The following is a 7500-nucleotide window of genomic DNA, read 5'->3' as shown; positions in this document are numbered from 1 at the left end:
ACCCAACAAAACACACACACACACACACACACACACACACACACACACACACACACACACACACACACACACACACACACACACACACACACACACACATGCACAAGCACAATCAACCAAATAAAATACAATACCATTGTATTGGTCACGTGCACAGGATGCATTGTGTCATTGATACAGTGAAACACTTACTTTGCAAGCTTCCCTCAACAGCAATACACATTTATCAAAACTACACTAGAAGTAATACAAAGTTGTAAAGATCCCACTTGAGACTAATACAGTAGAATTTATTGGAGCTTCTAGACGGATGAATTGATCATTGATTTCATTATTCAAATGTATGATTTCACAGGATGCTATGATTAATCAATAAGGCACGAGGGGGGTGTGGTATATGGCCACGACGAATCACAGAGTCCCTGGATACAGTCATTAGCCGTGATATATTGGCCCATATACCACAACCCCCCCCCCCGAGGTGCTTTATTGCTATGATAAACTGGTTATCAACGTCATTAGAGCAGTAAAAATACATGTTCATATACCACAACTGTCAGCCAATCAGCATTCAGGATTGGAACCACCCAGTTTATAATGAATAATATAGCCTGTCATTGTTTCCAGTTCCACTGTAGAATAGAATAGAATAGAATAGGTTGGAATAGGTTGGAATGGAATTAAATAAAATAGAATGGAATATAATAGAATAGAATAGAACAGAATGGAATGGAATATAATAGAATAAATTGGAATGGAATATAATAGAATGGAAAATACTAGAATGGAATATAATATAATGGAATGGAATATAATAGAATGGAATATAATAGAATAGAATGGAATATAATGGAATAGAATGTAATGGAATATAATAGAATGGAATATAATAGAATGGAATATAATAGAATGGAATATCATATAATGGAATATAATAGAATATAATGGAATATAATAGAATGGAACATAATAGAATGGAATGGAATATAATAGAATGAAATATAATAGAATAGTTGGAATGGAATATAATAGAATGTAATGGAATATAATGGAATGGAATATAATAGAATGGAATATAATAGAATGGAATATAATAGAATGGAATGGAATATAAATGAGTATAATAGAATGGAATGGAATATAATATAATGGAATATAATAGAATGGAATGGAACAGAATGGAATATAAATTATTAGAATATAATAGAATGGAATGGAATAGAATGGAATAGAATAGAATAGAATATAATGGAATGGAATATAATAGAATGGAATGGAATAGAATTGAATAGAATAGAATGGAATGGAATATAATAGAATGGAATGGAATGGAACAGAATGGAATATAAATTAATAGAATATAATAGAATGGAATGGAATAGAATAGAATTGAATAGAATAGAATGGAATATAATAGAATGGAATATAATAGAATGGAATGGAATAGAATTGAAAATAATAGAATGGAATATAATAGAATGGAATGGAATAGAATAGAATGGAAAATAATAGAATGGAATATAATAGAATGGTATAGAACAGAATAGAAACACAAACACCCATGCATTGGAACGATTTTAATGAATATTTCTTCATCTGTAGCTGTTGAGTAAAATAATGTAAATGAATGGGATGTTTCTCAGTAGTACGTTACCTAGCCACTTGGTACAACCACCTGCCTGCTTCACACAAATGTGACACAATTGCTTTGTCTAGCCATTTCATGGTGGAATATTACATTTGTATAGTCACAGATCAATGCATTGCGTATGTAACTCATCGTACTGTTGCTTCAGAACTATCTATGTCCAAGACAATAGTAGTTTCAATATCATCCTGAGTTTACAGAACTAGTCTACTGCATTATCAATTAGTAGTGTTGATATCATCCTGCGTTTACAGAACTAGGATACTCTTTATCAATTAGTAGTATTGATATCATCCTGCGTTTACAGAACTAGTATACTGCATTATCAATTAGTAATGTTGATAACATCCTGAGTTTACAGAACTAGTATACTGCATTATCAATTAGTAATGTTGATAACATCCTGAGTTTACAGAACTAGTCTACTGCATTATCAATTAGTAGTGTTGATATAATCCTGAGTTTACAGAACTACACTGCTCAAAAAAATAAAGGGAACACTTAAACAACACAATGTAACTCCAAGTCAATCACACTTCTGTGAAATCAAACTGTCCACTTAGGAAGCAACACTGATTGACAATAAATTTCACATGCTGTTGTGCAAATGGAATAGACAAAAGGTGGAAATTATAGGCAATTAGCAAGACACTCCCCAAAACAGGAGTGATTCTGCAGGTGGTGACCACAGACCACTTCTCAGTTCCTATTCTTCCTGGCTGATGTTTTGGTCACTTTTGAATGCTGGCGGTGCTCTCACTCTAGTGGTAGCATGAGACGGAGTCTACAACCCACACAAGTGGCTCAGGTAGTGCAGTTCATCCAGGATGGCACATCAATGCGAACTGTGGCAAAAAGGTTTGCTGTGTCTGTCAGCGTAGTGTCCAGAGCATGCAGGCGCTACCAAGAGACAGGCCAGTACATCAGGAGACGTGGAGGAGGCCGTAGGAGGGCAAGGTGAGAGGTTATTTTCCTGACACCACACTCCGAGGGCCCTCACCTCCTCCCTGTAGGCCATCTCGTCGTTGTTGGTAATCAAGCCTACCACTGTAGTGTCATCCGCAAACTTGATGATTGAGTTGGAGGCGTGCATGGCCACGCAGTCGTGGGTGAACAGGGAGTACAGGAGAGGGCTCAGAACGCACCCTTGTGGGGCCCCAGTGTTGAGGATCAGCGGGGTGGAGATGTTGTTACCTACCCTCACCACCTGGGGGCAGCCCGTCAGGAAGTCCAGGACCCAGTTGCACAGGGCGGGGTCGAGACCCAGGGTCTCGAGCTTGATTATCAATTAGTAGTGTTGATAACATTCTGAGTATACAGAACTAGTAAACTGCATCATCACGTTCATGTAAATTCATATCACAGACACCATAAATTGCATTCAACACGGAACATTGGGGGAAAAGGTGGAACACAGATTAAATAACAAGAATCTCTTGGAATATTTCAGGGGTCAACGGACCTGTACATAGAATAATGATGCAGCATTGTCCTTTAATACACTGTGGAGATGAAGACAAAGACCTTGGTTGACCTACAGTCTTAAAGAAAACCTGCAGGACTGCAAATAACTGTATAAAAAAATTATCATAATGTGTAACATTCAATTTCATCCCCTCCTCTCTTTTATTGAAGGAGAAGTGAAACATCTCTGAACCAATTAGTCCATTTGAATTCAATTCAGGACATTTTGAAATGAAAGCCGTTTCTGTGTAAGCAAAGCACACTCTCCTCTTACCCGTTCCCTTTCCCCGTTCCCTTTCCCATTCAGGTTATACAAATATCCTGCTTAGATATGCAGCCCTGCTGCTGCTGCTGCAAATGTGAAATGACAGACACAGGGGTGCATCCAAAATGGCAGCCTATTCCTTAAAAAATAGTGCCCTACTTTTGACCAGAGCACTGGGCTGGAAAGGGTATATAGGGTTTAATTTGGGGACGCGGGCTGATTAAAAAAGGAGTGACCTACTGGCGGCTTACTGTCATTGGCTTTCCCCCCTGGGGGGATTCATTTGTCTTGAACATTAGAGATATCATACCTCAAGTCAGCCAATGAAAGACCAGGGATTGGCAGATAAAGGCCACATGGGGATTTGAGGGAAGGAAGGAAGGCAGGAGGAAAGGAAACGCGAGGTGTTCGTCCTAAATGTCACCCTATTTAGTGCACTACTTTTGGCCAGGACCAATAGATTTCTGGTCAAAAGTAGTGCACTATATAGGGAATAGGGTGTCATTTAGAATGCATTCTAGGATTTGCATATATTAAAGCTTGACATAAAACTCTCAGCTATAGTGTGGATAGGTGAACTAACTGTCTGACTGTACCTTGAGTCATGGTTATAGACACCTGTCTGATAGGTGAACTAACTGTCTGACTGTACCTTGAGTCATGGTTATAGACACCTGTCTGATAGGTGAACTAACTGTCTGACTGTACCTTGAGTCATGGTTATAGACACCTGTCTGATAGGTGAACTAACTGTCTGACTGTACCTTGAGTCATGGTTATAGACACCTGTCTGAGAGGTGAACTAACTGTCTGACTGTACCTTGAGTCATGGTTATGGACACCTGTCTGATAGGTGAACTAACTGTCTGACTGTACCTTGAGTCATCATTATAGATACCTGTCTGATAGGTGAACTAACTGTCTGACTGTACCTTGAGTCATGGTTATGGACACCTGTCTGATAGGTGAACTAAATGTTCGACCAGTCCTTGAGTCATGGTTATAGACACCTGTCTGATAGGTGAACTAACTGTCTGACTGTTTCTTGAGTCATGGTTATAGACACCTGTCTGATAGGTGAACTAACTGTTCGACCAATCCTTGAGTCATGGTTATAGACACCTGTCTGATAGGTGAACTAACTGTCTGACTGTACCTTGAGTCATGGTTATAGACACCTGTCTGATAGGTGAACTAACTGTCTGACTGTTTCTTGAGTCATGGTTATAGACACCTGTCTGATAGGTGAACTAACTGTTCGACCAATCCTTGAGTCATGGTTATAGACACCTGTCTGATAGGTGAACTAACTGTCTGACTGTACCTTGAGTCATGGTTATAGACACCTGTCTGATAGGTGAGCTAACTGTCTGACTGTACCTTGAGTCATGGTTATAGACACCTGTCTGATAGGTGAACTAACTGTCTGACTGTACCTTGAGTCATGGTTATAGACACCTGTCTGATAGGTGAACTAACTGTTCTACTGTACCTTGAGTCATGGTTATAGACACCTGTCTGATAGGTGAACTAACTGTCTGACTGGTCCTTGAGTCATGGTTATAGACACCTGTCTGATAGGTGAACTAACTGTCTGACTGTACCTTGAGTCATGGTTATAGACACCTGTCTGATAGGTGAACTAACTGTCTGACTGTACCTTGAGTCATCATTATAGATACCTGTCTGATAGGTGAACTAACTGTCTGACTGGTCCTTGAGTCATGGTTATAGACACCTGTCTGATAGGTGAACTAACTGTTCTACTGTACCTTGAGTCATGGTTATAGACACCTGTCTGATAGGTGAACTAACTGTCTGACTGGTCCTTGAGTCATGGTTATAGACACCTGTCTGATAGGTGAACTAACTGTTCGACTGTACCTTGAGTCATGGTTATAGACACCTGTCTGATAGGTGAACTAACTGTTCTACTGTACCTTGAGTCATGGTTATAGACACCTGTCTGATAGGTGAACTAACTGTCTGACTGGTCCTTGAGTCATGGTTATAGACACCTGTCTGATAGGTGAACTAACTGTTCTACTGGTCCTTGAGTCATGGTTAAAGACACCTGTCTGATAGGTGAACTAACTGTCTGACTGTACCTTGAGTCATCATTATAGATACCTGTCTGATAGGTGAACTAACTGTCTGACTGTACCTTGAGTCATGGTTATAGACACCTGTCTGATAGGTGAACTAACTGTTTGACTGGTCCTTGAGTCATCATTATAGATACCTGTCTGATAGGTGAACTAACTGTTCTACTGTACCTTGAGTCATGGTTATAGACACCTGTCTGATAGGTGAACTAACTGTTCGACTGGTCCTTGAGTCATGGTTATAGACACCTGTCTGATAGGTGAACTAACTGTTCTACTGGTCCTTGAGTCATGGTTAAAGACACCTGTCTGATAGGTGAACTAACTGTCTGACTGTACCTTGAGTCATCATTATAGATACCTGTCTGATAGGTGAACTAACTGTCTGACTGTACCTTGAGTCATGGTTATAGACACCTGTCTGATAGGTGAACTAACTGTCTGACTGTACCTTGAGTCATCATTATAGACACCTGTCTGATAGGTGAACTAACTGTTTGACTGGTCCTTGAGTCATGGTTAAAGACACCTGTCTGATAGGTGAACTAACTGTCTGACTGTACCTTGAGTCATCATTATAGATACCTGTCTGATAGGTGAACTAACTGTTCTACTGTACCTTGAGTCATGGTTATAGACACCTGTCTGATAGGTGAACTAACTGTTCGACTGGTCCTTGAGTCATGGTTATAGACACCTGTCTGATAGGTGAACTAACTGTCTGACTGTACCTTGAGTCATCATTATAGACACCTGTCTGATAGGTGAACTAACTGTTTGACTGGTCCTTGAGTCATCATTATAGATACCTGTCTGATAGGTGAACTAACTGTTCTACTGTACCTTGAGTCATGGTTATAGACACCTGTCTGATAGGTGAACTAACTGTCTGACTGTACCTTGAGTCATGGTTTTAGACACCTGTCTGATAGGTGAACTAACTGTTCTACTGGTCCTTGAGTCATGGTTATAGACACCTGTCTGATAGGTGAACTAACTGTCTGACTGTACCTTGAGTCATCATTATAGATACCTGTCTGATAGGTGAACTAACTGTCTGACTGTACCTTGAGTCATGGTTATAGACACCTGTCTGATAGGTGAACTAACTGTCTGACTGTACCTTGAGTCATCATTATAGACACTTGTCTGATAGGTGAACTAACTGTTTGACTGGTCCTTGAGTCATTATTATAGATACCTGTCTGATAGGTGAACTAACTGTTCTACTGTACCTTGAGTCATGGTTATAGACACCTGTCTGATAGGTGAACTAACTGTTCTACTGTACCTTGAGTCATGGTTATAGACACCTGTCTGATAGGTGAACTAACTGTTTGACTGGTCATTGAGTCATAGTTATAGACACCTGAAGGGTGCTGGAGTGGTGGAGGGAGAAGTTGAAGGGTGCTGGAGTGTTGGAGGGAGAAGTTGAAGGGTGCTGGAGTGGGGGAGGGAGTAGTTGAAGGGTGCTGGAGTGGTGGAGGGAGAAGTTGAAGGGTGCTGGAGTGGTTGGAGGGAGAAGTTGAAGGGTGCTGGAGTGGGGGAGGGAGAAGCTGAAGGGTGCTGGAGTGGTGGAGGGAGAAGTTGAAGGGTGCTAGAGTGAGGGAGGGAGAAGTTGAAGGGTGCTGGAGTGGGGGAGGGAGAGGTTGAAGGGTGCTGGAGTGGGGGAGGGAGAAGTTGAAGGGTGCTGGAGTGGGGGAGGGTGGTGGACGGGCATTAAAATAAGTGTAGGAACGCTGGTGGATCCCAAAAAGGAAGCTGGAACAGTTTTCAGAAATAATATAAATACCTTACTGTTTGTAGGGTGGAACAGATTATAACCTTTGACCTTACTGTTGGTAGGGTGGAACAGATTATAACCTTGGACCTTACTGTTGGTAGGGTGTAACAGATTATAACCTTTGACCATACTGTTGGTAGGGTGGAACAGATTATAACCTTTGACCTTACTGTTGGTAGGGTGGAACAGATTATAACCTTTGACCTTACTGTTGGTAGGGTGGAACAGATTATAA

The sequence above is a fragment of the Salvelinus fontinalis genome, unplaced genomic scaffold (assembly GCF_029448725.1).
Source record: "Salvelinus fontinalis isolate EN_2023a unplaced genomic scaffold, ASM2944872v1 scaffold_0306, whole genome shotgun sequence".
In the NCBI taxonomy this organism is placed as follows: domain Eukaryota; kingdom Metazoa; phylum Chordata; class Actinopteri; order Salmoniformes; family Salmonidae; genus Salvelinus; species Salvelinus fontinalis.
Note: the sequence above shows the minus strand (reverse complement) of the source record.